Source organism: Centruroides sculpturatus, unplaced genomic scaffold (genome assembly GCF_000671375.1).
Source record: "Centruroides sculpturatus isolate CEXI.00-Female unplaced genomic scaffold, Cexi_2.0 scaffold9, whole genome shotgun sequence".
Classification (NCBI taxonomy): Eukaryota; Metazoa; Arthropoda; class Arachnida; order Scorpiones; family Buthidae; genus Centruroides; species Centruroides sculpturatus.
This window is the reverse complement of record NW_019384576.1, coordinates 1,887,571-1,894,864: the sequence shown is the minus strand read 5'-3', so window position 1 is coordinate 1,894,864 and position 7,294 is coordinate 1,887,571.

Here is a 7,294-nt window from a genome sequence, read left to right as displayed (position 1 = left end):
GGAGACATCATTAATATAAATAATTTTAATCGCCGTTGAATAAGAAATGTTTCTTTCACAAGAAATGTATAAAATTACAGTACTGTATTAGACTTACGGTACCTAATTTACATACTGTACAGACGATAGTTAGCGTAAAAATCTCCGTAGCTTGGCGCCACGCTAGACAGCGGAAATTATATATTTAATTATAACAAAGTTACAATAAGTTAATATATAATTATATATACAGTACCTAATTTATATATAATTTATATAATACTGTCCAGACAATAGAAATCTCTCCGTAGCGTGGCGCTACGGACAGTGGGAAAGTAGTTCGGCTGCCCGATGACGTTTAACGTAATTATAGGGGTTTTTTTACTGTTTTTTACGGATACCGTCACAATTTTTTTGCAGTTTTATAGGAATCTTAATTATTGGGACTGTAATTATAGGGGGGTCGACTGTATATAATATTTAGTCTGGAAGACTGAGAGAGAATGAGACAAGAGCAAAACATATGAGAGAAATAATAAAAGACAGAATAGATCTTCCTTCTTAGGTTGCATAATTGGTTGCATTGTCTAGGCCAGGGGTCGGCAACCTTTTGAGTCGTAAGAGCCAAAATTACAATTTACAAAATTTCAAAGTTTTTAAAGAGCCACAAAATTTTTTCTTGCCAACAATAAATAGTACTTGCATAAATAAAGTTTTTTGATAAAAAAAAACTAATCTATTTATTCATATATAAGTAGTGTTTTTCACAACAAATTAGATAATAGAAACATCTGACGACGGCGTCATTCGAGAGCTTCCGACGGACTGACGACAGTGACGACGCATGTCACGGGGGAGAGGTGCGGTGAAAAACGAGTACAAGTGGCTGAGAGATAGAATCGGTGCCTAATCCTCGTTAATCGATTCAGAACGATTTTTAAATGTTTTTTTTTTTATAAAATAAATATTTGTGTATGGAACTAAAGAGCCGCAGCTTCACATCCAAAGAGCCGCAGGTTGCCGACTCCTGGTCTAGGCCATGGGTAAGCAGCATATGTCATACCAAATGCAGCACACACAACAGTTTTTCATGGATGCAGCAGGTTCTATGCTCATAAAAAGTAAAATTGAACAGTGAAAAGTAAATCAGTAAATCTGTTATGTGATCACCTAAGTGGGATTATGAAAAAATTGGCATACATAACTATAATTAGAGTATAGTAATGAATCCTACTAAAAAGTAAAAATAGATTATAAAAGTAAACAAAAGCATTGTACTTAAATAAATAAACTAATAAATTCATGTAATACTCTACATTCTTTGTAATATACAGTAAATCAAGCTTTTACAGGATAATGCATTAACACTGAATAATAGAATATTGAAATATAGAGTACAGGTACAATGAATGCAAGCTGTTTGCAGTAGGCATCATTCAAGTAAAACACTGTACAAATCTAAATAGAATTGTTTACTACTATGTCAATATATTTATGAAATGCTAGTAAAAGTTTTATTTAAATACTATAGTTTAACAGAAGAAGTCACTAGATATGCTGAAGTGTCAGTATCAGAAAAATTTGTTTATAATTAAACTGGTTTTTATATCAAACTCATCAATCTTTATCCTTATTATTGTGAATGATACATCAGGGATGTAGACTGATCATTGCTGATTTACATAGTTATATTTTTACAAAATACAATTAGATTTTGTTTAAAAATATTAAACAAATATATAATTGTCTGTCTTATTAAATTTTAGAGAAAATTTTCATTTATTGACTGTATATGAAGATTTATTTTATTTGAATATCATGTTTAAAGGGATCTTGGCAAACTGTTTGAAAACTACAGCAACAAATAATTAATTCATTTAAACCATATGTTGAGTTTAGGAATGCAATGTTTTCTTGTTCTTGAGTCTACATAAATGGGGATAAATGTCACTTTAGTCATTCTTAGAATTCTTCAACTCACTTTAAGTCATTCTTAGCTTGGCCACTTAAGTGAGGTGACCACTAATATGAAGTTTGATTTATATTAAAACTTAAGCAGTTTTACAGGGAATTTCAGGAGTGGACACTTAACTGAGTGACCACAAAGTGAGGCTTTACTATATTTCATTTTTTTTTGACAGAGCAAAGAAATTTCCTTGTTTTTACAAGGTTGTTGACACATGGGAGAGAGCTAGGAAAATTTCTATGGGGCCAAAGAAAACTTATGGGTCTGTAGTGGTTCTTACCCCTATAAATTAATGTTATTTTTACTAATAAAAGATAAAATCTTTAAGATTGATTTTTATTAATAAATAAACATTCTATACATTTCATTTACTTCAAAAAACAAAACAAAAAAAAAAGACAATTGGCCTACTTCATTTCCAAAAGCCTGTATAAGCTTTTGACAACCTTGCATCATTATTTTTCTTCTATGTTCTCCACTTAACAGACTTTTAGTCAAGAGCTTTGCATTATCTAAATAGGGCTTTGGAATATTTAAAAATTGTATATGTTGCAACTTGAGAGGTGTTTTATATCTATAAATTTGTTTAAACTATTCTTCACATACTAATGTAGACTTATGTATACTATTTTGCATCACAGCATCCCAACTGAGAATTGTCAAACATACTATGTGATTATTTCTGTAATACACTTCTTGTCGTCTTGTATTCAATTTTACGAGCTCTATGACGGCTTTGATGTCTAGCGGAAAAGAAAAGCCGTCGTAGAGCATGTAAAATTGTATGATTATTTTTTCACTGGAAATTTGTTAAACATGTCATCCACACAGAAGAGTAATTTATGAAGTTACACATTTTTGTAGAAAAGGACAGTATTTTACCAAAAGAAAGTTAATTAGATTATTAATAATTCTTAAAGTGAAGTCTATTAATTTATATTCTACATTTGAATGTAGTACTTTTATTTGAATCTTATAAAATTAGGCATAGTTTTTTTGTGTGCTGATCCATTATATTGTTTTAATTTGGCAGAGCAATCGGCAATCATGAAATATTGTTGACTATAGCTCTAGGCTTTGTCTTGGAGTTTCTTTTCCTGAAGATATGCTTTAAGTCAGAAAGTCTACTAACTTGCAACCTAGACCCATAACTGTAGGACATCTCTTGACCTACTTTCAGGTATGATGTGTAAAAAAAACAAATGTCTGAAAGTTGAACAATAGAGTTGCATTATAAAAGGAATTTGTTCTAAAGCAGCTAAACAAAAGTTATAAAAAGTGTTATTAAAGTAGGACAGTTTTCTTTTTTTTTTATGAATGATTTTGCTGTAACAGAAACTAAAAGTAACAGAATATCAGCTAAAGGCAAACCAAAAGTTCCAAAACTATTATAGTTGGAAGTTTTGTTTACCGGCTGAAAATGCACAAATTTAGCAAGTGATTTAGAGGTGTAGTGTCACATGTGAAAGAGTGAGTTATTCAAAAGTTGAGGACTGTTTGTTTATTCAAAATTTAAAGAAAATCCTATAGAAATCATATGTAATAAAAATGTATTGAATTTGGTGTTGATTTTCTTCATTTTAATATAGTATACCCTCGAGATTTGGATGGTCGAGGCAGTTGACATTAGCCCACTCTTCTGAGGGATCACGGATTGAATTTGGATGAGTTTTGTAGGTGGTCTGTCCTGAATATGTCAGCCCAGTGGCAAGAGCCACTGGGCTGAACATATGTTGATTATGGAAAAACACTCTCTTAGTGCCAACAGGGTAGAAAGATTAAAAATGAAAAAATAAAAATATAGTATCGAGATTACATTTTTGAAAATAGTTTGAGTTATAGAATGTAATCTCAGCTTATGATGTCAAGCTTATAGTAAATTTGACAACTTAATGACAGGAATTAGTTAGATCTCTGGATCTCAAAGCATGGTCTGTGGATTGATCCAGTTGTTTTTGTAAAATGCAATTTTATGCCGTTTAGTCAGAGGAAAGAATATCTTTATGCATCACTTATTTTGTATATTAGATCACCAGATAGGTAAAATATATAGCATACATCTATTGATACGATGATTATTACACAATATGTAGTAGTCTGTGTATATATGTGATTTGTCCGTGATGCAGTTTAAGTAACTTCAAGAAACTTTGAATTAGGTCATGTCAAATGGAGTATGTTTGTATTTTTATTATAGTTATAAAATTGATGTAATGGTTTAGATATGTCATTTCTCCAGTTTGGAGGAAAAATAGATAAATTTTAGATTTTTTTATTTTCTTGGGAATGGTGCCAAACTCTTATTATTCTTCCTATTATTCTGATAATAATTAATGCATGTGGTTAATGCAGTTAATATGTATAATTTGTAAAAAGCCTATAATTTATAAAAGCCTGTTATCATGTCTATGGATTTAAATGCAGTTAACAGAAAGGCTACCTAGGCAGAATAATTGTGATAAGCGTTTCATCTTTTAATTACTTCAAAGCTTATTTATTTTTTTCATACTTTTAAATGATTTCACAAAGATATGATTGAGATATTTTATTCATGATTAATTAGAGGAAAGTAATCAACAAAGTGGCTAATATTTGTTATTTTTGACAGCATTTTTGTTTCTTCTCGTTCTTACTTTACTAGTGTATTATACGTGTTAGTAAGAAAACGTAGAGAAGCATTATGGATTATTTGTTTTGAGAGGGCTTAATTTGTGGTTTTCCTGATAAATAGTCTTTTTTAGCCTAGAATTTTTGTAAGCAAATTGTTTACAGTTCTATTTTCCATGACCACTTCAGGTCTACTTCATCACATTTGCCAAGTTTTGTGCACTTATTCATTACTTTAACTTTGGTGCTAGTGTGCTTTGTGACCGGAGAAGAATCACTCCTGCATTCTGCATTAACCTAACTCTAGTCCTTCTGATAAAGTCAATCCAGATGTAAATCCTGTAAAATATACCATCTGCTCTCTGGATTTAGTGATGTATGTCAGTGATAATGATCTATAAATCAACAAATTCTAGGCTTGTTTATTTCTCAACTACCAACACTTTACAGATGGCTGCCCACATGTCAGAGGCTATTGATAAATTTCTGTCTCAGCAATATGCTAGACACTCTCAGCACTTTCAGCTTATATTGCAATCTGATGCTTGTATGTAATGTTATCTACACCTGTAATACAATGAAAACTGAATAAAGGTGTATCATCTTAATATGAGTTCAAAGAATATAGAATAACTTGTAATATTAAAATTTTTTCTGCTGAGATTAATTAATTTAAGTTCTATTATTGTTTTTAAATTGAATTTAGATCTATCCCTTATCGCTATTCAGAATATTTTAGATAAATTTTGACTACATTTAAAAGTTTATATAAAAAAACATACATAATTCAAGGAATCTCCTCACAGAAATCTGTAAAACCTAGAAATTATGAAACAAATTATTGAAATTTGATGAACATATCAAAAATTATGAATTAAAAATTAGTTCTAAATATTAAGCCATGTAAGTGAGGTGACATCATTATTGCTCAGACAAATTATGTGGTTAATTAACCGAGCCTGTAATGTAAATGAAGGGGAAAACATTCACTGGTATGGATAAACAGAACTAGACACCTTAGCAATGAATTATTACATTTAAAAAAACATTTATGTCTCTTAATGAGTTGTCAACTTACAAATCTAAGTCATTCTAACATTAGAAGAAGATAAAGAATAAGACATTATAATAAAAAGTAAGTTGGGCTTATAAGCTGGCCCAGTAATTTGTATTAATTATTTAAAATGAGCAGAATTGTAGCCTGATCATTTATAGGCAATTGTTGGATATTTCTATATACTTATCAGGATTTTTGATGCATGTTAAACCCAGTAAGAACCAGAAACATTTGTTCACTGTTAAGGTGTCTAGTTTTGGTAATGCTTCATTGCTTGGCAAATGCATATGATTTTGCTTATTATTAATGTTACACTTGCTTAATGTTGAATAGAATATCGTGTTTATCGAAATATGAAACAGGCAAAATTCTCTCTTTCTAAATCAAAAAGCAGAAATAGTTTTGTACAAGTATCTTTTGACTAATTCTGCTTTGTTATAAAAATATAGAAGATTATTTTCTTTACTGAATTTTAATTTAATTTAATTTAAAAAATTTCTAAAAAGAGAAATGTGAGAAGTATTGCAAGCAAATACTTAGGCTATTTAATACTTAAATTATTGAAATTGTCTAAAGGTGAAAGCAGATCATTTACAATTTTCTCTTTCATTTTAATAATCAATTTTCTTAAAATTTCTCCTGTAGATTAGACTTAATTTCAAAGCAGGTCTATTTTGTATATGAATTAATATCAGAAGGTGATTGCATTAAGTATTAAAAAAGGAAAGGTAGATCTTTGTTTTTTAAGTATGACAATGAAAAATCATAAATGTTTAATTAAATAATATAAATATTGATAGTTTAAATCCATTTTACAAGTGTACTTCAATCCAAAAAACATTTCATAAATCAAAATCTCATATATGAACGAAGTTTTCTATTTCTTACAGTCAAAATTTGTATCTTGTTAGCGTAGTGCCCACCAGTGGCCAAGTGTATAAAGCCACTGTTCACTGATAGATGGTTGCAGGTTTGCACCTTCCAATATCCTGGCCTTGTGGAATTTTCTTGGTTTTTTCTATGTCTAACACCTAAATAAGGGCAAGTTTCACATAGAAAGTCTAACTGGGAGGACCCTTTGTCAATTGCCTAAGTATTGCATTGCCTTCTTCCATCAGTCTAGTTCAGTCCATGCTAGTGTACCCAGTCACCCTATACAGTACATGCTTGCCTTATAACATTAAAGTGCTACAAAACAAATATGTATTTATCTAGTAATGATTATAAATAAAATGATGTAAAATTATTGAATACTTTATCTATATATATATATATAAATGGACGTGTGTGTCCCTATATTTCACTTTTCAGCCAAAACTACACATCGCACATGAATGGTGTTTTTATGTGGTAGTAGCCCCAAGTCTCCATTCGTGCACTATGGTGGTTGCGTCTCGATAGCTATAAGGGTGTGGGAGATATGGGCTTGAAAGTGGTTGAAAGTGGAAGATTTTTTATTTCGATTTTAAAAATTTTCGAATTTGAATTCGAATTCGAATTGGTTCGATTATAGAACGATTGTAAACGTTTCAGAAAATTGATCAAATAGAAAATAGTTTGTTTGACTGGATGTAAAAATTCTCTAATTAGTCTGGAAATGGGGGACCTAATTCTTGCATTCTGTGAAAACGGGTAAGATTGGCAATAATGTAATTATCTTAATCTTCACTATCGTTACTTTTTAC